The sequence below is a fragment of the Nesoenas mayeri genome (assembly GCF_963082525.1).
Source record: "Nesoenas mayeri genome assembly, chromosome: 2".
In the NCBI taxonomy this organism is placed as follows: Eukaryota; Metazoa; Chordata; class Aves; order Columbiformes; family Columbidae; genus Nesoenas; species Nesoenas mayeri.
Window position 1 is genome coordinate 57,010,414 of NC_137543.1, and position 23,645 is coordinate 57,034,058.

A 23,645-nucleotide genomic window follows, 5' to 3' on the forward strand; every position below is an offset into this window, starting at 1 on the left:
GTATTACCTGCAGCTGGGGAGCAAGGAGGAGCACACAGATCTGTGGAAGGATGTGTGGAATTGGAGAAAGGGCTGAAGTAATCTAGTATTAATTTCTATCACACCTTTTAAATTAATTGATTAGTACAAGCAAAAGAAATTCAAGGCATTGCTGTCAAAGTCCCTTTTAAAACTAGAGCTCCGTGTTGATAAAAAAACCTACATCTTTTTACTGTTTTCAGTAAACAGATATCTATCTTGTATTCATTAGCCTAAGGAACAAAGTTAGGCTTGCAACTTCCAAAGAGTTAACTTGTTCATCTTCTGGAGAGAGCCTGGTTTTACAGCCTGTATGTGCAAACTACAAGACTTTAAGCAGAAGGAAAAAATAAAAGAAAAATCATTCCCTGGAGAGTTAAGATTGCTGGGGGATGATATAGGCTAACCTAAAGTTCTGAAGCGATGCATGCAATGTTCTTGTCAGGGTTTTTTTAAGCTGTTGCTATATCCTTGTAAGTAGTTGAAAAATGTCTTTCCTGCAGTAACAGCCATCGTTTGTAGGTAATGGCTTGTCAGAAATACTGTTGGTTCATAAAGATTAGCTGTGTGAAAATGTCTGCAGTGCTTTTCCCTGCTTGTCTACTACCCAGAGGATACAACAGAGGAACACAGAAGAGGGGCTGGTAGCACATGGTGAGGAAGCAGTCCAGACATTTTCTTTAAGACGGAATAAATGGTAATTGTAGAAGTCCTGGACATCTGCCTGGTAGACCCATGTGAAGAAGCCTTTTCAAAATCAGAATCTCGCTCCTGTTTCAGGAATGTTCCAGAGAAACCAGCTCACTCATTTGTCATCAACGATACATGGCGATAGTTCTGGTAGTATGATTTTTAAGAAGGGTAGAATATCAGTTTGCTTGCTTTTGCATGACCTCAGCATTAAACAAAACACGTGGCTTTACGTGAAGGAAATAATTAGGGAATATGTTGTGTTTGGTATTGGAAATAATCAACACAAAGTTACCTAACATTAAGAAACAGTTTGAATTTTTGTGCGAACATCAGTGGGAACTGGACGATGTTCTGATGCTTTGAGAAGCAACAGGCCAATCTCGATACAAGTTTTCTCACGGATCTCTGGACTTTGATGTAGTCTGACCTGCAGTTGCCGGTGCAAAATTGCCATTGCAGATTGAGTGAGAAGCTGAGCTGTACAGGAGTGTGAACCACACAGCAGATGAGGTGTAAGGTTGCTGAGAAACACAGTTCAGAGCTAACTCAATCTTGTCACAAAATTCTGCCAAACTTGGTAAACAATTTTTTAGGGAAGTATTTCAGTTTTTAAGCTGTCAAAACATTTCATTTCAGAATTTTTAAGGATTTTAAATTTCACGTATTTTTACAAGACTGCTTATGTTGGAGAAAATTTAAGTACTAAATAATAATAATTAAAAAAGCTTTGTTTTTTATTTATATAATCGCTATCCTCAACTGCCTGATTTCTGTTTGACTTATAGCGAGCCCAATATTCTTTTTAGCCCTGCGGTTATCATGCACAATTAGAACATGGCAAATATGAAAAATTTCAATTACACAGAGGCTTTTTTTTTTCCTCTTAGGAAAAGATCCATCAACCTGGTTTTCAGTGACTGGGATTCAGGAAAGCCATGTTAAAGACTTTCTATATTTCCTCTGCTTTTGTCCTCCTCCTGCACTGCTACTGTAACAGGTTGGGGGGGGAAGGAGGTTTGGCAGCCAGCAGGAATAAGAGCACTTGTCACCACTTGAGGGGATTTGGGAGAGTTTCTTCAGCAGATTGGAGGGCAGAGTGAAAAGTTCACATCAGCCTAGAGGTACGTGTGAGATGTGCTGAGTGACTTTGTGATAGGTGCCCTTAGTACACCCCGTTGTCAAAGCCCTCTTGAGTCTGTGCTTTTTTTTAAAGAAACTCTCCTCGTGCCCTCGCCGTATCCACCAGACGTCCCTTTCCAGTTATCAGAACCTTTGCTTGGTAGTGACAAAGCGGGTGTGGAGCGCTGCTGTGAGTTCCCGTGGAGTGGCAAAGAAGAGGCGCCTTTTTTTTTCCCCGTGTCCTACAGGCACCTGTCTGCCACCTCCTCTGACTGTCACAGCTGCTGCAGCGGTCACAGAGGCCTACCCACGGCTTTCCTGCTTGCACGCACAATATGCCGTGTATTTTGTGTCACGGAGAATCTGGCATAGCCACCAATCTGCCCTCTTCTCTTTTCTCTGCTTGGCTGAGCAACATTTTGGCTCAAAATTGGCCTGTCCCAGTGTGGAGTGTTAACTCTCCACAGAGCTGGTTCAGGGCTGGGACACTAATTTTCCCATCCCTTTCTGCCTGTTTTGTTTTTAAGTGATACAAAGCTGCTATCATTCTGTTAAAAAACAAAATCAGGAACACTCAGAGAAACATATTATCGTTGACATAATTCTGAAAATTTATTGGAAGAGCCTGGGCATCCTTGGGAAGGGCAAGTGTTGCAGCAAGAATCTTGTCACAGTTGTGGCTTTTTATCTTGTCATTGGACTTTGTCTCCAGGGTAGAAACAGAACGTGGCTAAATCTCTGCTAAGAACTTCTTGAGGGAGCTTTCATACAGAAGGAGAGAATGAGTGACTCAAGGGAATAAAACAGAGGTGTCATCAACCTGTCAAGGCACTGGCACTCAAAAGCAGCTGTCCTTGATTACTGTGTATTGCTCACATCATGGCTTAAAATTGGACTTGCTAAAAATAATACCAGTATTTTAAAGCTAAATTCTTGCTTGTAAAAGATGCTAGCTTGAGGGACCTGGAGATAAGAACCTGGTTTGTGGGGTTTTTGTCAGCAAATGAAGCACACGAGGATGTGTGTTAGCACTTTGGTATCCAGTGCAATCTGGTGATGTACAATACTTGGATGTCATTACTGTTTTGCAGCAGGCATATCCAGCCTTTCTCTAAACCAACACGTTTTTCTGCTACAAAATATTGAAAAATCATTTTAATGGATCATCTGTGAAATCCATGCTGGTCTTTTTTTTTTTTTTGCCAGGGCATGACCTCAGTTGAATATGCAATATGAGATCTTATTCCTATCAGGAAAAGCAGTGTGCAGAACACATCCATTACCTTTATTGTGTCAGCCAGGTAGCTGCAGTTTGCTGGGCAAAGAGTCTCGTTTCTTGGTCCCAGTAACACTAAGTCCACAGATTTGATTTTAGCTCTGCTTTTCTTCATAGTGAGGGGAGACTCTTTTTCCTTCCAAGTTGGATTTCTATGCCTGCCCATCCCTGACACTGAACATGGGCTTCTTTCTTCATGCTCTGGCTTGTAGTCAGCTTGGGAATAGTCACTACATTCTTACCAAATGGAGTCATGTTCCTTTCTAGTTCTGACAAAGGTCTCTGGATCATTTTCTGTCTCAGGTTTGTCAGATATCACTGGTATCCAGCACACGTGAGAAGAAGGCACACCACTTTGGACAGACAATTTACTTAGGTTTCCTCGGTTTCAGTTCTCCTTGTTTGCTATAAAGAGTTGTCTGGAAGAAACTGTGACACCTTCTGCCTCTCCTCTTCATGTAGATTTTAGTCTTTCTTTACATAAAATGTTCCTTTCATGTTTTTGAATCACTGCTAGTGATGAACCAGAAACAACTTTGTAATGTAATTGTGATGCCTGAGCAGTTTCTTCAGCAGAAACTACAAAGAAATTGATTGAAATATGTGTATGTAGTAAAAGTGGGTAAGTCTGCATTATGTCTGCCCTGAACTGGTTGGACCCCAAGGAAGCTCCTCTAATATTAATACTGTCCTGTGGTAGACTGTCTATTTTCAATATTAAATCTGGTGCAGGGAGTGGTTATGGTGGAACCAAATGGAACAGCACAGTTTGAAAAGAGAGTGTCGTGAAGGACGAAGGAGGCAAGTGAAGGGTTGGAGTGCTGTCTTCAGTGTCTGGATGCTGATCACAAGTGGTAAAAGATCTTAAACGGAAATGCTCGTCTGTATACTAGTATCAAAGGGAAGAGAATGAACTCAAACATATCCTCACCCTCTTTGATGCTATATGACATAATACGTGCTGACATTCAAGAGATGAAAGGTGAGACAAGGAAAAAAGTCGTTTTCATGCAAGAAATTTGCTATTAAAAGATTTTGCTTAGTTTTAAGACTGAGAAGATTGTTTTAAACACAAGAAACTTCTGAACAGAAGAAAACGACCATATTTGATTTTACCCAACATTTATACAATTGTGCACAGCAACCAAATCTAATTAGTATTTCGAAAGGTGAGATGCAGACATGCAAACTGGGTCTGACTGGGAGGACAGGTTGTGATGTGGGCCTGTCCCACAGCCAGGGCTGACAGACCCCCTCATAGGGGAGGGGTGTTCAGCCTCCGCTCTCTGCTGTCACACACTTTCCAGCCTGGAGCAAGATTGCCTGCAACTATCTTAGAGCCTGGTAGCTTCAAAAGCCGTAGCCATTATGCTGAGATACTGGAAGATTTAAAGAAATTAATATGGATAGTATTAATGTGGTTGGAATTTGCTTTTCTGGAGACACCTCATGAAAAAAGGAGGAAAACACCAGTTTGTATTTATATTTGAGGCTTTTAAAATTAGCGAAAGGCAATATTAAGACTTTGAATATTTTTATATTTGCCAAAACCAAATTTTGCACTTGTCTCAGTTTCTAAGCAAATACGAGCCTACAATGAGCAGTGTTGTATCCTCAGGATATTGTTTTCAAGTAGACTGTAAGGCTCAAAAACAAATGATCCAGAAACTGAAAATGTAGTATATTGGGCAAAGTTCGGGGCAATTTATTTTTTTTAAGGCACAGATAGTTGGTTTTGTCCTAACCAACAGAGAAATAAGAGAATGATTAAGGCTACAAATGCATTACTTTGGGGAAATCCTTGTTTGCAGCCCCATTCTCAGTCCATGTCTTCCTGTGTCATGAAATCTTTTCCCCCCAAATCTTGGCCTGTTTTGGAGCCACCATGTCACAGGGAATTACATCGTAGTGGTGTCCAGCATAATTGTTCCACTTCTCTCTTGCTGCTGGTTGTAGGCTCTCATGTTGCTTACTTACTTTCAATATCTCTTAAGTTTTAGAGCTCCGTCTGTATGAAGCTCCAACATGGACAGATGGACTCACACTTCTCATTTATGTTCTCACTTGGACTTTTCCGGATCTTTTCTGGTTGGGAAGAGAGCAAAGAGGGTGAAAAGACCCCTCTGCGTATTTGCCGAGCAGTGTTTTGTGAGAAGTTTTGCTTGATGTTTTGGGGGTTTTGATCCTTTTGGTCAGTTTGATGGAAGAGATGGCTGTCTGTATTAATATGCAGGTAAAGCAGTGCCTGCATGAGGAGCACATGTGGATGACCACAGTTCTGCAGTACTGAACGGAAGGTGGATTTTGTGGTGCAATAAGGAGGGACAAAATGTATGCTGTGAGTGGAAAAGGGGATCTAATGCTACATAAATGAGTCGAGAAGGTAAGTGACCAGACAGATGCCTGATCCCTCGGTAAAGAAGATGGGAGGACAAAGTGGAGGCAGCAGTGAGTGTGCGGAGGAGTGCGAGGGGGGAGAGCAGTGCTGCAGCCTCACCTGGAGCCCTCTGCCCTCCCCATCCTCAGCCTTAGCAGGTAAACTCATGCATATTCATAGTGATAGAAATAATAACAAGAATGAAAATTGGTAGCAAAATCAAATTAATGTGGTCTCCTGCAGCAGAAATATTTACCCGATATGTCCTGCCAGTTACAGAGATTGGCATTAAACCTAGACATTACCTCATCTTCCTGGGCAGACAGCCTATTTCTATGCTAAGCAAGTCTGCAGGAGTGAACAACTGAATACCTGCCTGATTAGCTGTGCAGCAGCAGATCTTGGTTAGAAGCTATTTCCCTTAGCGCTTTCTCTCTCTTTTGCTCGCCCGCTTGCTCTCTGCAAGGTTTGTCACCGTGCATTATCAGACTATGTTTTTCATCTTGAAGGGCACGTTGCAGGGGAGATCGGCCAGACAGGTGGGCTAGGATAAATGCTGAACCGAATCTGAAAGGTCAAGAAGAACAGAAGGAAAAAAAGTAAAGCATGTATATATGTATCTCCCTCCCCGTCTCTGCATGTGTCCGTGCCAGCTAGGTGAAACTGGATTAATGAGGAAGGGAGAGATAAGTGCTAAGAGGATTGTGCTATAAAAGGAGATTTTGGGTTTTGAGAATAGATGAGGGTTTCTTTATGAAAACTTTAATTGGCTACCTTAGATCATTTCTTTAGCTTTGTTCCTGGGTGGCAAATCATAAGTTTCCTGCTGGGTGTAAAATCATAGCATAATTATGATAGTTGGCTTGTGTAGAGTGTCTTCTATCACAGACTCCCAGCATGCTGTATATTCCTTAAAAAATTAAGTCTCAGTGTATTTCAGACGAGCAGTCTGACAAGTAGCAATAAAAATAGTAATAGAGAAAAAAACAAAGTGGAAGAAAAAGTATCTTCAGCAACAACAATAGTTGATTTTACTGCAGCACCTTTAAAAGAGCATCGTACTATCCACCTGCTTGGCTACTGGTACTTCTTTTTCCATAGCAAGGTTCCAGGATATCCAGAATACCATATCACTGTTACTGGTTTGTTCAAGTCCTCACAGTAATGCCTTTGTGCATTCAAGAGCCACAGACGTCTGTAGGTCATGCCTCTACTTTTGTGTTGGCATGCCAACATTTTCCAAACTATTTCTATGTCATACCTGTATGAAGCTGGCCACCCAGCCACCTCTGTGCTTTTTCTTCATTTGTCTCCATTGCTTATGTTTTCAGGAAGACGTGGAGAAAAGTCACAGTGAAATTAAGCTTTTTGTTCTCCTGCTTTGATGTTCAGAAATCTGAACTTATTCTGCACAAGGCTGGTATTTATAGAGTAGATTTCTCGTCTGTTTTGATGAGTGGATGCATTTCTAAACTACATGCAGTCAGCTTAACTGTTGAAAACGGTGAGAAACTACCTCCTGGAGACAAGGCCTGAAGTGATTGGCATATTCCACCTTCTTCTGTCTTGCCAAAACACAGGTGGATTCTGCTGGACCTGCTTTTCCAGGTGGCCAAGCTCTGGAAGTTAACTTTTCTCCTTCTCACAGTTACTGGTACTAATTTGGAGAAAGTGTATTGCTGAAACATGCATCACTCTCCTGGAAATGGGAAGGGGACTGGAGATGTGGAGTCCTGCATCACCAGACTTATTTAATGACTAGTTATTTTCCAGCAAGGGAGTTCTTCTGTTCATAAGCAACAGCAAGTTGCTGCCTCCTGAGTGTCTTGAAGGAGGAGAAAACCTTTATAAAAAAAATCTGTAGCTTTTAACCATAGCGATAAAGACACCATAACAACACAGAAGTGGACACTGATTCTCCACACCCTCATTGTTGACACAAAGCTGAACGTTGTAATTTGTAATGCTGTCATTTTGGTTTACTGGCAATTAAATTTCTGATAGAAATGTTAAAGAAAGCTCACAAAGGAGTAGAGATCCAGATGCTCAACCTTGCTTATGAGGATTTTGTCATTATTTTCAATTAAATTCCTTGAACAGTAGCAGCATCTTATAGTGAGGCGTTAAGAGGCAGTAGTCTGAAAGTGGTGTCATCAGCAAAAAGGGAAGCACTGTCCTGGCATTCTGCAAGGGAACAGCTCATGGCCCTCAGGAGCAGAGAAGGAAAAGGATGTTTGCTTCATCTTGGTAAACTGCGTCAAAGTTCTGCATTTCATCAAAATATCTGGAGGAGGTCTCTGACCTAATTGTTGTTTTTTTTTTTTCTTAGTCATATAAAAGATAATCAAATTCTGGAGCATTCCTGTATTTCCCATACTACATAGTCAAAAAATGGCACTGTCCTGTTGCTAGTGATGTGGCCTAGTTTGGTGTAGGCTGAAGACCTTGAACATGTTTCAGATAGGTTATTAAAGTGGTAAAAGATTTGCAAAGTCAGATTGTCCTCTTTAAGAAAGGACAAGCAGACCACTGAGATATTTCTGGATGTTAATTTTCAGCTAAATTATAAAAGTCATTTGGCTTCTTGATTTAAGAATTTCATCTTTCATAGCGTCAGAGCCAACTGGTGTGATGGAAGATCAAGCTGCCTGAGTTATCAAAGTATGCAAGCATTAGCTTGTCAGATAGGAGAAGTGCTTGTACTCTACACATGAGTTTGAAGGAGTCATCTCCACAACCCTTGTGCCCGTAGGCAGGAATGACTAACAGAAGAAGAAAAAAGTAGCTCGTTTCTGAAATAAAGTGGCATTTTCCATTCTGTCATCCATTGATGAGAAGAATGGACATTGGGTTATGACCCTGCTCTCCAAATTTTTCTCAAGGGAAAACAGAAGCAGAACATAATCTTCATTTTCTTTCAGAATATTTCCTCACTTAAGGCAAAAGCAAGAACACCATTGCTTAAGACGTGACAGAAAGCATTATGTTGTTTCAGTAGTCATGTACAGTGCCAGCACAACCTGTGGTGCTTTTCGGCCAGTGACTGTGAAAGAGTGAGCAAAATTTTTTAGGTACGTCCCCAAGTAAATTTTCCTTTTAAAACCCAGCGCTCAGACAAAAAAAAATGTGTAAGCCATTGGTTACAAAACTCTTCTTTAGCAAGCATTTTTGTTTCTACTCAAAAAAAGGAGAAAGATCTACAATTGTTCTGTGGCTTATCTTTTGGCCTGACAATTTCTATCTTCATCTAAATTGGAAATGCAACAGGTTGCTAACAGGGAGGTATGGTAGATTCCAGGATACTTTATCTTATCAGCAATCTCTGCCTGTGTCAACATGACAAAACAGTGCTGGCACTGTATACCTGGTGGCAAATGAAGTTACTTCCTCTTTAATAAATATTATTAAAGGCCTTGAACTCCTGTATCTGTTGAATGAGTTGTGTGATCTCTGTGTTAAGCAGATGTATCCTTTCACATAATGATTATAAACTCCTGAGCCTCCACCCCCACCCTGAACTGTGATCTCTCTGAGTTTTCATGACTTAGATTTTTTCGTTTATTTTACCTCTTCCTTATAAATGCTATGATCTTACTCCATAATGATATTTACCCTAGGATATGATGCCATTAAAACATAACAGCTATCCTGTTTTACTTACATAAAGAGGTAAAATACAGATCAGTCAATAAAAAAGGAAGAAACAAAGTGCAAAACTTTCTTTTTTTCTTTTGTAGTAGCGATACCATTAGCAGTTTTCAAATGGATGGGCAGCATAACTTCAGTTCTTTAGCTTACTGTTGTCATCTACCTACCAGCAGTTCAGATCGCACACTACTTTGGATATTGGTAATCTGATTTTGCCAGTTCCTTATTGTTTTAGTGATAAAATTGCAAATCCAAATAAACAAAGTCTCTTGGCTTATTGCATTAGAACACAAAACTAAAATGTTTCCTGTGTGTCTTTTGTAAGAGAAGAGGGTTTTTTAGTATTGTTGAGTGGATTGAACTTAAATATTGTCGTGTGTTTTTGCAGACAGAGGTGGAACAGGCAGAGCTCAGCTCTGTGAAGAGGCTGCTGAGTCTCTGCTTGCTGTGCTGTGACAGCAGCATCCAGGTCTTGGGGGGCTGCCGGGGAAGAGGCAGAATCCTCAACATACTGAATTTTGAGCTGGTTCACAGCTGCTGAGGTGCTGGTGTTTGGGGAGCAGCGTTGCCCGCAGTGCGCCATGTGCTCAGCAGCGTTGTCTGAGGTCCAGCACAGACAGGGAGCGAGTGTGAGAAGGTTCCTCCAGCTGCCGGCAGAGATGCTGGGCTGCTTTCCCTGCGGACAGGGCTGCTGAGTGTGTCTCTGCTGAGCCAGGAGTTCTGGCTGACTTTCTTTCTCCACAAAGCTCAAAACTACTTTTTTTTAGCAGAGTGCAGTGTTTACCAGATGCTGCTAAGCTCTGGATATTTTCATCTGGTAATGCTTCTGACAGTTAGAAGTGAATCCCAGAATGTTAGGGATTGGAAGAGGCCTCGAAAGATCATCTAGTCCAATCCCCCTGCCGGAGCAGGAACACCTAGATGAGGTTACACAGGAATGTGTCCAGGTGGGTTTTGAATGTCTCCAGAGAAGGAGACTCCACAACCTCCTTGGGCAGCCTGTTCCAGTGTTCCATCACCCTCACCATGAAGAAGTTTCTTCTCAAATTTAAGTGGAACCTTCTGTGAGAATTATTATTAATTATGAGAATTATTATGTCCTAAAACCACTGCAAAACATTTCTTCCCTGTTTAAAATTCCCAGAGAAGCAAGGCTTCAGTGGCTCTGAACTCTGTGTATGTTTGTGCATGCATGCATGCACATGTAGACGTTCATTTGCTTGTTTGCCTACCTGCTTCTCGCCCTTCTGCAACAACTTTGGAACTAAGAGTTCCCCAAAAAGGGAACAGGTCTTTGAGATGTGCTGGTTCTTTTCCGAAGTGAGAAGCAGGTGAAAGACCTTATTAATGAGCCCATTGAAAGAAAAGCTGCAGGAAGAGCCAGTGACCAGTCAGCACCAGAGTCTCTATGAGAAAGGGTTGGTATCACAGGGTTGGTATGGATGCTTCAGCTCCTGGAAGAACTTTTTCTAGTGCTTACATCCTACTGAGCATCAGCAATCCAACCAGAAAGCCCTGGGAAATCAGGTGTCATTAGTTTTGCTGTTCACAGACCTGTGTGTGATTTTCACATTTCTTTTGAAGAACGCATAGGGTGGATGAATACTGCCACGTTGGTGTCTTCAGAGCTGTACACTCTCCATAGCAAAATAGTTTGTGTAATAGCCATGTAGACTCGCCTGCACATTTAATCAAAGCTCTTCAGCAAGGCAGAGTTGCTGCTGCCTCAAAGTTGCTTCCCCTTTCATATCCATTTACTTCTTGTCTTTACAAATCAGCCAGGAAAGGAGCTTGCCAAGTTGAGTTAGTTGTCATGGGCCATGTTGTGGTCATCTTTGCTGCAGAAGCTAGCTTAGGACCTCAGATTCCTTTAACATAAGCCAAAGAGCCTTCAAGATGGCAATTGATTTCAGTTATTACCAACTGAAGATGGATTTGAATTGGGAATTTAGGAAAAAAAACCCCTATATTTCGGCCACTTTGGTTTTGGCGGGAAGAGAAGGGGGAAGTGATACCAAAGTCAAAGTGTCCTTTTTTCTTACCAAGGTGTTTCAGGTATATATCACAAGTTCTATTGCAGATTTTTCTTTGTGTTCATATCTCTGTATCTTGTAGTTAAAAACAAAGATTCTGGTTTTATGTAACACAAATACTGAAGGGCAATATGTAAGGTTGTACTAGTAGTTTTTTCTTAGGCTTTAAAAATTGGCAGAATAGCTAAATAAATTATGTTATGGTACAGAATACAGAATTTTATTCAAGTGTTTTTGCAATATCCTTTATACTTAGATATAGTAAAGAGGAAACAAGAAGTATGAACTAAATGCCTTAGCTTTTACTGACCATTAATTGGTCACGTTAGTTCATGTAAGAATTTATATGTGTATATTTCTAGGGCCTGTTTTAGTTGCCATTTTGATGAATTTTGAAAGCCCAGTTTAGTTATTAAAACGTGTTAGTTTTGTCTCTAAGCAAAGCTGGGCAATATTTTTCAAAAGTAGTAGTAAGAATGCAGCATAAAAGAAGAGGCATCAGCCTTAGGGAATTTTTCTGTGCTAAAGGGCTGCCCAAAATGTTGATTTTATTTTTCTCACTGAGTTTTTTTCAAGTCTAGAGATTAATGACGTTATTTGGGCTGTATTTTCTGATGTTAAGAGGCTATGGAATGTACCTTGAGAGATGCTTAAAAGTAGTCTAAATTGAATTAGTATTAAAAGGTGGGTGTTGAGTGGGAGATTAAGTAAGGAAAAGAACATACTTTCCATAAACTCTTTTGATTTATGGAAAATTAATAAGTAATAATTTGCACAACCTTAAGTGTTCATATTTCTCAGTCTACTCACAGTGTGTATCTGCCTCCATGTACACACAGCTGTGTGTGGAATGCCAGCCATCGCTATCCTTGCTCAAATAAAACTGTTTGCTCACAAGAAGATTTAATGAATTCCCCAAAGACAAGGGTCATACACTTTAGTATCGATGGAAGATGGAACTGCTTCCTGTAGTAGATTTTGTCTGACTGTGCAGCGTTTGAGAATAGCTAAGAGTGGTTGTGTGGTGCTGGGATCATCGTAAATAGCACATGTGCATAGATACAGGTATGTGCATGTGTTTTGATGGTCATACATACCTGAGATTTTGCGTATCTGTGAATAAGAGTCACTCCCAGCTTTCTGTGATTTTTTGGGATTTCAAGCCAAGAGTTTTTATGCACCTTAACCTTGTGCAAGTCGTTGCTCTTTGCGTAACAGAGCAGATACACAGACAAATGATGATGTGTTGAATGTGACTGTTTAACAAGAATAATTGAAACATCTTCTTATCTTGAAGCTCTTAATATAATTTTCAAATAGCAATTTAACTACCGTGATAACACTGTCAAAGTGGGGTTGACATCATTTCGCCCCTCTTTTTTTAAATGGCAGATGGAATGATACATTAAAAGGTCATGTTTTCCTGTGTTCTGCAAGTAATCATCATTAAGGTTGGAATCCAGAGCTTTTAATTGCAAAACCATTAGAAAATTATTTAGGCCATTATTAATGTATGCACTTACTTGATTCAGCTGTGAGCACTGTTATGTCTTCATATGTGTTATGCGGTGTTGAAATCCAGTTCGATAAAGCGTTAGTGTACTAGTAGGGAAAGACTCTGTAGAGGGAAAGGCAAAATACCATGTCATATTGGCACACTGCTTTCCAACCTGAGTTTTGACTTAGTACATCTATTTAATTGAAGGACTGCATCTTAAATTTACTCCTCTTTATACAATGTTGTGTCATCATGCAAGTGAAATGAAAAATGTGTGGCTGGCTGTGCAGTTGGGTTCACATTGCCTGCATTTCAGTAATATCAGATTTGAATACCAGATCTTAAGGCTTCTCTGAGGGTCTTTGGAACTGAAGAAAAGTCTCCTGGCCAAAAGCTGAAAGGATTCACTCTATAAGCACAATTAAAACAAATATCAGACTGGGGCAGGGAGTTGAAGACAAATATTCTGCTTATGAAAACCGACAACTGTTTCCATTCCTGTAGGGCCAAAGTGTTGGGACTGCAGGCCCCAGTGTTTGTACATGATAAGTGTGTGGCCATTCAGAGCAACCATGTCTTGCAAATACTTTTCTTCCATTTGTTAAATGTGTTTTAGGCTCTGAAAGTCTCAGGCACAGGGAAAGGGAGGAAAGGGGAATGATTGGAACGGGTATTAGAATTTGCACCTTCTTTTTTGCTCAAAGCTGAATGAAGGGACCTTGCAAATCACAAAATGCCAGAGTGTTAGAGAGAAAACATTCATGCTACCAAAAGTGTAATAAAATTTGATTACTAAAGCAGTAAAATGGTGAATTATCCTTGTTGCTGAAGTTCCAGGGAAGGATGGAAGTTGTATTTGATAGCAGACCTTCATATCCCATGCCTTTTCCTTTATATTTGCTCATCAAAGCAATACTGCACAAAAACTACATCACTTAGGCACAATATTATAAACACTAGTCTGCCGTCACCCATGGCACGATGATGTGATCTCTGTCATAACTACATGCTGGGTAAAAAGCATCTTAGCACTGAAAGCAGTCCAGGAAGATCATGAATGTATCATGAATGCATCGTGAATGGTGAAGACAATTTCAGATACTTACATTGTCAGTTAACTGGAAGCATTTCCCTTCTCAGGGGGAAAGGGAGCAAAATGCTTCAGACAGGGATTTTGTTGCCAGATTTTATAGTGTCTAGTTTTCATGTTGCAGTAACATATGAGACTTTAAAGAGCTTGAGGGACAGCTCACCTCCCTTCACATGATCATAAGGATCATGCTACCACATGTCCAGAGGTGTGGCTTGTACATGGTGGATTAGTAAAACAGAAGAGAGATGATAAAATGTGAGTCTATAAACAACAGATAAGTCTAAACATTTCTTTTGAAATTTTCTTGGTTGAAATGTTTATTGATATATGCCTGGCTGTTTCAGATTTATTTTTCGTTAATTAAGATGGTAGTAAAAACAGCCACTAAAAGGAAATTTGAAATCACTGAATGATCATGCTGATATACGTCGATGTTATGCGTGTGAGTACGGATGAACAGTGCAGACTCTGTTGACCCTGACAGTTACTATATCCATCCAATTCAGATTTAAATTATCCAGCTTTTTCACAGAGAATGAGAAACTTCATTACTGAGTAGAGCTGGGATCCAAATGTCTGTAAGACACTTCTGTCTGGATATGTGGGTGTGCTATCCTGGTATTGGCAACTCGTCCTTTCCAAATGAATTTCAAGGACTGTTCTGGAAGTCCCAGACCTGGCATGTTATTTAGTGCAGACTCATTGGAGCTAGTAAGAGCATATAACCCCGTGATGCTTCTGCTGGGAACACGCTGTGCTGTGTCTGGGTGGGTCAGTTTTAGTGGTTAGGTCTCCTGCTGGCATTCAGACATTGGCAGACACAAGTATCAGATAGGGCACAAGGCAGAAGGATCATCAAAAGCAAAACCAGAGTCCCTACGTCGTGCAGCAACGCGCAGTCTGGAACGACGAGCATATGAGGCGTTGAGAGAGAGACTAGTGCACATGTTGGGCATCAGACAAGGTCCGTGACAAGTGCAGGGTTTTGTCTGGAGCAGGATTTCCTTCTTCCTTTGGACCCTCATCAGCTCACTAATTCCTCTTGCAGGAGTCAGTGGGTCAAGGCCGGTTCCCAGTAGTGGTCAGGAATGGTCCACGTTGCAGAACTCCAAAGGAGCCGGCAGCAGATAACCCCACCTGAGCCACTCAGGGGTGCTGCCAGTGTCTTGCTGGTTGTCCTTGAGACCAGACATTTCCTCCGAGTGACGATGATAAGGCAGCTGCGGATGGTTGGATGTTGGTATCTAATGTCACTGACCTCTCTTTGCCAGAAAAGTGTTTGATGCCCGTTCCAGGGGATCAGGTTCTTCAGAAGTGATGTGTGTAGGTACCAGCTTTCAGACTGGCCATGGCAGCTCGATGGAAACACACTTGGTTCCTGTGCATTTGAAATTCCTGCTAGGTTACAGGCGTTTGCAAATCTGCATCGATAAGCAGTATGATATGAAGGAGTTGTTTAGAAAACAATTTGTTGAGTTTTTTTGAAGTTTGTTCTTAATACCAGGAGCTTGTTTCTGCTAGCAAAACAAGGGATTAAACTCTATATTACAATACTATAAACAAATTTGCAAAAAGAGAAATGCATTAAACCACATCGGGATCACAGCAGTAGCTGTTATGTAGGACCTTTCAGGGATAAATGAGCTGTGGAAGCCGAGAAGCAGCTCAGCACCAAGTCCCTTCCAGGCACTGTATTCCCAGGAATACCCAGGGAGTTCCTGGTTATTGCCAAGTGGAAATGAAGCAGCAAACTGTCTTCTGAGCTTCATCAGACTTCCCCTGTAACTTGCTGCACCACAGCTCTGTTCAGTGGTGCCTGCGAGTAAGCAAACGAAACGTTTGTTAAACTTGTTTGGTATTAAGTTGGAACATGCAGGAAGTTCCTGGGAATGTTAATTTCCTATTTTCAGTTTCCTTTCCTGCCTAGGAAGGTAATCGAAGTGCAGTTCTACCTGGGTGTCCTGCATGATAAACGTATTTTTTAAAAAAACTTCATGGCTTTCCAGTGTCGTATGGACTGTTCATGTTAAAAAACGATAACATAGGAAAGTGTGAGGGAGTGGCCATTACATCATCTTATACCTCCACCTTTAATTCTGCGGTGTTGCCTTTGGTCAGGAGAAGCTCTGTACTGAGAATGAATGCAGATAATTAGCACAATTTCTCCTCTGTTATCTAGAAGAGTAGATACCAAAGTATTCATCTGGTTAACACCTTACTACCTCTGATTTATCTATAGTATTCAGCCTCAGCTTTAAAAAAGGGGGTGGAGGGGGAACAGTATCACACTAGATTTGACCACTTTTACTGTGTGTATATGCTTATAATGATGTAGTTGTGTTTATGGGTGATTTCCTTCTTGACATACTCTCTTTCTATAAAGAATTCTGTGAATTTAGTGTGAATAAAGTAGTTTCACCGCCCTCCATAAGGATTTCTTGGGATTGTTACATTTTTGTGTGGCTTTTCTGGAGGGAGGAGGTAGGATAAATGGCATCCTACAGCACAGAATTAAGGTGTTTCTGTTCTGTCAGCTGTGCATTTCCACAGTATTTAAACATACAGATTTCATGTCAAACTTGATCTCTAAATTTCTGTGCTTTCTAAATGTACTGCTGTGTACAATATTTACAAGTGGTTTTAACTTCCCTCTTTTTTCCTCTTAAACTGCATTTATGTTCTCTTAACCTTAACTCTAAGTCAGATGTCTTCCTTTTGTTTGGAAAAGTGTGATGTATTAGAAATGCATCCGATGCATATATTATGAAAGCTAAATGGTTGGGGAGAGGAAGATGGGCAAAGCATGTGTGTGTATGTCATTACAATAATTTACAAAATGTTTTGCTTTGAAAATGTAAACCTTATTCAAATGTAGGTTGCATAGTCTTCTTTTGATTTTTCCAAGATCTTATCCTGTAGGTTTTCTCCTGTACACATAGAGACTCCCAAAAGAAGTGTAAAATAGCTTTGTGTGTGTGTATGAATTGTTTTTTCTTCTGTTTAAACTAGCTGTCTTTAAAAGCACCCAATACACTTTATTAGGTCACTGAGGAGCTAGGCATTGCTTATTCTGCATTTGAGGAAATAAAGTTTTATTAAAGACACATCTTCTTGGGTTTGGGTTGCTTAGCAGGTAAAGTTATTGATGGTAGTTTATGAAGACCTCTTGAGGAGGGAAGGAGAACAGGTCTGTGTTACCCATCTGTGGGCTGTTGAGCTCTCTTTGATTTAGCAGCCAGAGCTGAATTTTGTCTGGTGTGATGCACGCTTGTATCCTAATGTGCCTTACTTATCCATAAGGGTATTGCAGTCTGGTTTTGGAAGCAGAAAAAGGACAAAAGATTTAAAAGCTTGCAATTTCATGGTTTTAATCCAGTTTTTAATATTTTCTGAGACAGCTACTTGCTTTATATTGAATTTAAACAACTTGGATTTTTGTTCCTAATTAACCTCAGTATGTTTCTTTCAGTTTTCAGGCTGTTGCAGTGCTATTCTGTAAGTACCCAGATTGCATCACAACATAGTTGCAGTACCACAAAATTCAGTCATTTCTGTTAATATAATTTTGTATACGTAATGCATTAGATTTCTTTTTCTTATTTCCTTGTCTCTCCTGTCCTCACATTAACCTACGTGGGCTTTGCTCAGATATGTCTTGGTGATTTGTTCCAAGACAGTTACTCTTTATGCCATTCTCACCATATCTGAGGACACGGGTGTCTTCAGGCAGTGTGGGGGAGACAGGGAGAAGCTGTAGTTTAAGTACTCCAGCTCTCTTTAGCTGAGAGAGTAAGTTTTCAGGAGTTTTTCCTTCTGCCGCATGTTAAAGCAGATGAGGCTTGTCTGTCTTTCAAGGCTGGACAAATAAGTAGGGAGCTGTAATTGTTTTTCTGACTCTCCTTCCTGCTGAATCAAGCAGAAATTTTATAGCGACGAGAATCTGACCCATTATTTTGAATAGTAATGTTAATTGTACCTCATCATCCATTACCTAATTCACGTCATGCTTGATTTTGCTCAGTTTAAATTATCATTCAGATTCGGTTAACCCAGGAATGCAGAGCAGCGACATTAAATACTTGGTTAATTTGATCATCTTCAGATTCAGCAAACCGACCTTTAAATATCAATAACAGAATGTTGGAGTGGCTGCAGCATTCTTTCAACATCATATAATTTTTATAGACTTGATTGCTCATATTAGTGCTTTTTTGGTATATTTCTTCCCATTTGGTCTCAGGAGAAATTTCAAGTTGAAATAGTAGAGTAAGCAATATTTTCAAGTGCTTCAAATTCTAGAGAAATAGACCCATTTCACTTTTTTTGGGGTAGTTCTTCATTTGCATATCCAAAAGAAAAACATACGTGCAGTTAAATAACCATGAATATCCTTCAGGAGTTTTGAAAAGTTCTTTCACTCCACCCAGCCAGAAACCCTTTTGGTAAGCAGCCACTCTTCCATGGTGCACAATGGATCCCCCAGTTCCTCCGTCAAACAGGACATGAGTTTACATTTGCTTTTACTTTCTTGCAGTTAATATAATAATAATGCTTTACTATACTTTAACATAGCCCATATGCAAACTGGGCTATAAATTAGATGACCATTCTTGCAGTGATTTGTCTGCCTAAATTCTTACAGTGTATCCATTATCTGTGGCACCTCATTGCCTTTCTGGGAGTCTATCAAAGAACTGATAGCTTTATTAGAGGGATTGTCTCCACTTCCTGAAATGCTGTCTATTAGTATAGACCCACCTGGTCTTGATGAGCTTTACAGAACTTAGGTGGCAACCCATCATCACCCACCATCTTGCCAGTCCTGAAGGACTTGATAGCTTTGCTGGTTTTCATCTCGTGAAAGGCTTTGCACTTCATTGGTAATAGCTGCTGTGTTAGGTCCATTCTGGCAAATATGCTGGCAGATTAGCGTGATTATCATAATTGGACGTGTATGATTGGGGTTGCAAAAAACCCCTCCAGACTGCTGACTGTATGAAGAGTTTCAGTAAATAATTTCTCATCCACAAGTAAAGTACTTTTATTGGTACAGTGTGGTTTATGCTGAGCTGACGATAATTTTCTTTCTTGCTTCTCACACTATCTCTGCTTAGTATGTGTTAGAACTTTTTGGTGAATTCATAGCTTGAGTTACTACTTAGTCCTGGCAGAGTGCTATGCTATTGTGCTTGGCGTCTCTCTTCTTTAATATGAAACGCTCTATGGATGTCTCAAACTCGCAGGTACTCTCTCTTCAGTAGTCTTAGAGCTGTCTGTTTGAGATGAATCTTACAAATATACAAATTCTTGAAGTCTGTACAATGGGAGCTAGGTGGAACTCAAAGGTTAGTGTAGACTAAATGGAAACTGGGAATCTACAACATGATGAACCCTACAAACCCACAGATCCTGACGTGTATGTGAAGTAAGCAAGCCAAGCCCAGGCCATTTGGGCACGCAGGCTCATCATCGGCCTTTCTGTTTCCTTCTGGCACTTGTTTTCTCTCCTTCAGCTGGCTGTTGGGAAATGCTGTGGCCAGTTCTGAGGAGCTGCCGTGGTGTTTCAGCCCCATTCAGGAACTGATTTCCTCAGTTTTGAGGAATTGAGGCCTGTCTTGGATTCATTTACCACCGATGTGAAATGAGTATAACAGTGAAAGTCTCTCAGAGAGACTGAGATCTGAGTCAGGTCCTGAAGCCTAAGAACTTCAAGGAGGACAGATCCACGCTCTTTCCAGTAGTGCCCAGTGACAGGTCCAGAGGCACTGGGTGCAACATGAAACACAGGAGATTCCATCTGAACATCAGGAAACACTTTTCTACTGTGAGGGTGACTGAGCACTGGCACAGATTGTTCATGGAGACCAAGGAGTCTCCATCCTTGGAGATATTCAGGAACTGCCTGAATATGGTTCTGAGCAACCAGCCCTGAGTGGCCCAACTTGAGCCACCCAGGCTTGAGGGTTTGGCTTAGCTGACCTCCAGAGGTGCCTTCCAACCTCCATTGCTCTGGAGTCTGTGATCCATGGAGTATGACATGCTGGGATGTACAACAATAGCATCATGATTACTCAGTTACTCACAAACTCTTATTTTTTAATTTCAAACCCAAAGTCCAAACTTATGAGTACTGATTCTTCTGTTTTCTCTTTCCACACAATGTATTTGTAGCTCATGCAGCTACCTCACTTAAAACAACATGGTCGAGTTGATACATAGTATGGGTCTGAAAAAAAGGCGAAGGAATGTAAAAGTCAAATCAAAACAACCCCTTATTTACAATAAATACACTCTTTTTAATAGGTAGCTTAATAGCTTCTATTAAGCTTTTGAATTTTCTGTTTTGTCTATGTGATTGTTTTGCTGCCTTTCATTATAATTAATTGGGTAACTGAGCTTTTCTTTAGAAAACAATGGAATTTTTTCACATGAAGCCAATAGTAAGGAAATGTTGCAGAAAGTCACAAGAGCCTCAGAACACAACCTTGTTTTGGTTTTGGGACAGAGTTACGTGGAATTACAGCTGCAAGAAGAGTCTGAGAAGAGTCTCAGACGAATTAGAAATTTTTGCAAACATCTTCTGTTTTATCCTCCTTCTCATCTAGCTAAAGTTCAGCTTCATGTTTCAACTGCTGCTGTGTACTTTTCTCTTGCTGCGACAAATGCGGTCTTGCTCATAACCATGGCAAATGCTCCTCCAAAGATTGTTGTCCCAGCTTGCCACTTAAGTTGGTGATGAACGTTGGCATCACTGGTTGATCAGAAACAGAATATTTCAGTGAGAAATTAGATATGATATGTAGGAAATGAATGGGTCTTGAAAGCAAAGGCAAGCAATTTATGTGCTAGAGATTTTGTTACAGAGGAAGAGGAACTGGTAGAAGGATTAGAAGAGTGACATGGGCAAACTTTCCTTTGCTTTTTGCTTTCAACACCCTGGCTCTTTCTTGAAAGCTCCTGTAAACATCCTCTGGGCACTCACAGTATGCATCTCAGAAGTCTCCATTGCTGTTGTGTCTGCAGAAAATTGGCAATGATGAGCTTATGGTGTTATTCTGACTTAAACCACCTGATGGTTTCCTTGCACTCTTGCTCTGCTTTAATATTCATCTGCTTGTGTGTTCTCGTAGACTGCAGGGCTCACACAGGTGAAGAAGGGAGCCTTTGCTAGCAGCCCTCTAAGGAACGAGGCTTATTCATCAGACTTTGTACACTGGAACTGTTAACCGCCATCTAACGAGCAACCCCTCCAACATTTTTGCCTACATGTTTGCCTTAAAATTAACAGGATGGCCTCTTCTGTAATTCTTGCCCCAGTCCAGTAGTCCCTACCAATGCTTTGCTTGGCAGTCTGTTGTAAAGTCTGGACCGCTCTTCTCTGATTAGTCTCTGCAGCCTTTTCCTTAGCCATAACCCCTGCAGTACAGCCATCTGTCTGGCTCAGTGATACTTTTTTCCTTGTAAATCCCTCTCCATCCCTGGTGGGTCATGTAAATCATTTAGCATGCTGCTTGTTGTACAGCTCTTTCCTAAGCATATAAAGGAAGACAAAAGATGGAGATTTCAGTACACAGTTGAGTCAATGGATGCAGTAGGAGGGGGTATGCAACGAGGCAGTGGGAATAGGTTATGGATAAGGAATACTGGCATCCTGCAGCCTGAGAAATATAGTCAATCTCAACTCCCTGTGAGGCAGATTAAGAGGAATCAGGAATACTAGAGCTTTCTCCCCTTGCAAAGCCACTTTAAAAGATTTTTTTTTAGCTCACAGGCATCACGGTATAGGAAGAGCTGAACTCTTTTCCAGATTATTTCAACAGCGCAATTCACTTGTCATCAGCACTGGAGTAGCTCGTACGCCCTGGTGGCCATTGGGCTGACTGGATGCAGAAGGACATAGGTGTTCGTGTACTGGACTCCTCTGAACCAGGCCTCCCTCTGCCTCAGTTAGCACCGTAGGGTCCCAAAGGGCTTGCACTGAGCAGCTGGTGAGCCCTGATGGCCCAGCGTGATCCCTGGGGTGTGCTCCACCTTCCCACTATGGGTCTAGTGGGACCCTCTTTGCAGGGTGCCGGAACCACAGGGTGTCAAGCTCCCGATGTGAGCTTGTCCCGTGGCTGGAGAGGTGACCAAGCACTTGTGTCATGTCAGTTTTAGCATTCTGGGGCAGGCTGGAGTGGTGCTATGCTGGTCTTGTAGAGATGAAAACTCTTTCTGGAAGGTCCTTGGCCCAACTACTTGCCTTTCCTCGTCATTTACGTGGTCATGCAGATACCAAACAGCTGGATGAGAGGGGAAATGCACCCTGGTTATCCATAAGTGAACCATTCCGGTTTTAGAGGAATGTTTCAGGGGAAAAAAAGATAAGTGCTCCGTATTAAGCTTCAGCTTGATTTCTCATCATGATTGGCTTAAACCCAGGAGTCAGATGCTTAATATTCTTGCTGAATCTTTAACTGTTGTAACTCTGGATAGCCTTCTGATCCGTGCGGATGTCATCATACGCTTTGTGAAATTCTTACCCTCAGCAGCCTGTAAAAGCCAATTCTGTCGTCATCTGCATATTGCAGGGGAAAGTGTTTCCTTTTATGAAAGCAGTCAACACTGTTTCTCAAGGCCTGGTAAGCCAAGGTTTAGATTTGATTGAGTTGTAAATTGCTGAGTGTCAGGATTTGTAAAGACTGCAGACCAGGTCCTAGAATAGCATGGCTCTGTGCACCTAGAATTCACTTCCTTACAGTCATGGTATTTTTTGGTATTTTTCGTACCTAAAATAGTGAACATTAGTCTTCACAACATATGGAAAAGCAGAAGACTCCTCTGTTTTGTATCGGTGAAGCTTAGGAAGGATAGGGGGAATTAGCAGAAGGTGGAAGAAGGTTCCACCTTCCAGCTAGGGTTGTTGGTCTGTTAAATGATGTGGATAGACTTCAAATCAGGGGACTCCTTAAAACTACGCAAAACACCCAACTCAAGCTATTTCACAGAGGATTGATTCTAATTATTAACTACCCGTTGAATATCTTAGATGAACAAAAAGTACATGTTTGGAAGGAAAATTGATTGAAATAGTTAAATCAAGACTGCCCTGACGGCCGATGTTTCACTTGAAGTTACGGATGTCCTGTTGTTTCATATTAATCAATACAGGCGAAGGCACACTAAGCTTTGGTTTAGAAGAACAGCATTGGTGTAGATGTTCCTGCTGTGTTCCACGATTTTGTAGCAACTATGATGCACTCAGGTTTTTGTGGTTTAAAAGATTATAAGCAGTAAGACTTGAAACATTTTTGTTGACAACATAACATGGAATGGAATAACATCTATTGCATCAGAGAGGTCCTAGTACAGTATGTGTGGATGTTAACCTAAACTGTCTGTGACATAAGATCTCTTCTTACTAAATGATTGAATTATTGTCTAGGATATGCTAAAATTCCTTTGATACTTTACTGACAAAATTGAATCTTATATCAACTACAGTTACCATTATGCTGAAGAATTAATTTGATACCATTATCTCCGAAGTTATGGCATGCTTAATTTTGTCTGTGTAGCTCAGAGTAAAAGGAGCTGCAGATGTGTTATGGGAGCTGAAACTATGTGCTGAGTTAGGACATGATCTGTGCCTGGGAAGCGTGACTAGGTCCTGTGGGAAGGCTAGGAAGCCAAACAGTCCTTAAATATTCATTTGACTTGAGCCTAATTTTCATAGATAGAACATGTTTTACTGAACATTTTGGAGGGCTTTGCACTTGAGATACAGTTTTCCTTTTTTGACATTCTGTTGAATATTGAGGAGCCTCTTATCTTTTGCTTCCTGGCTGAAGGTAACTTTAGATGATTCTCTGAATAGAGTGTGTGCCAATCTGTAATGAAATTTCCAAGTG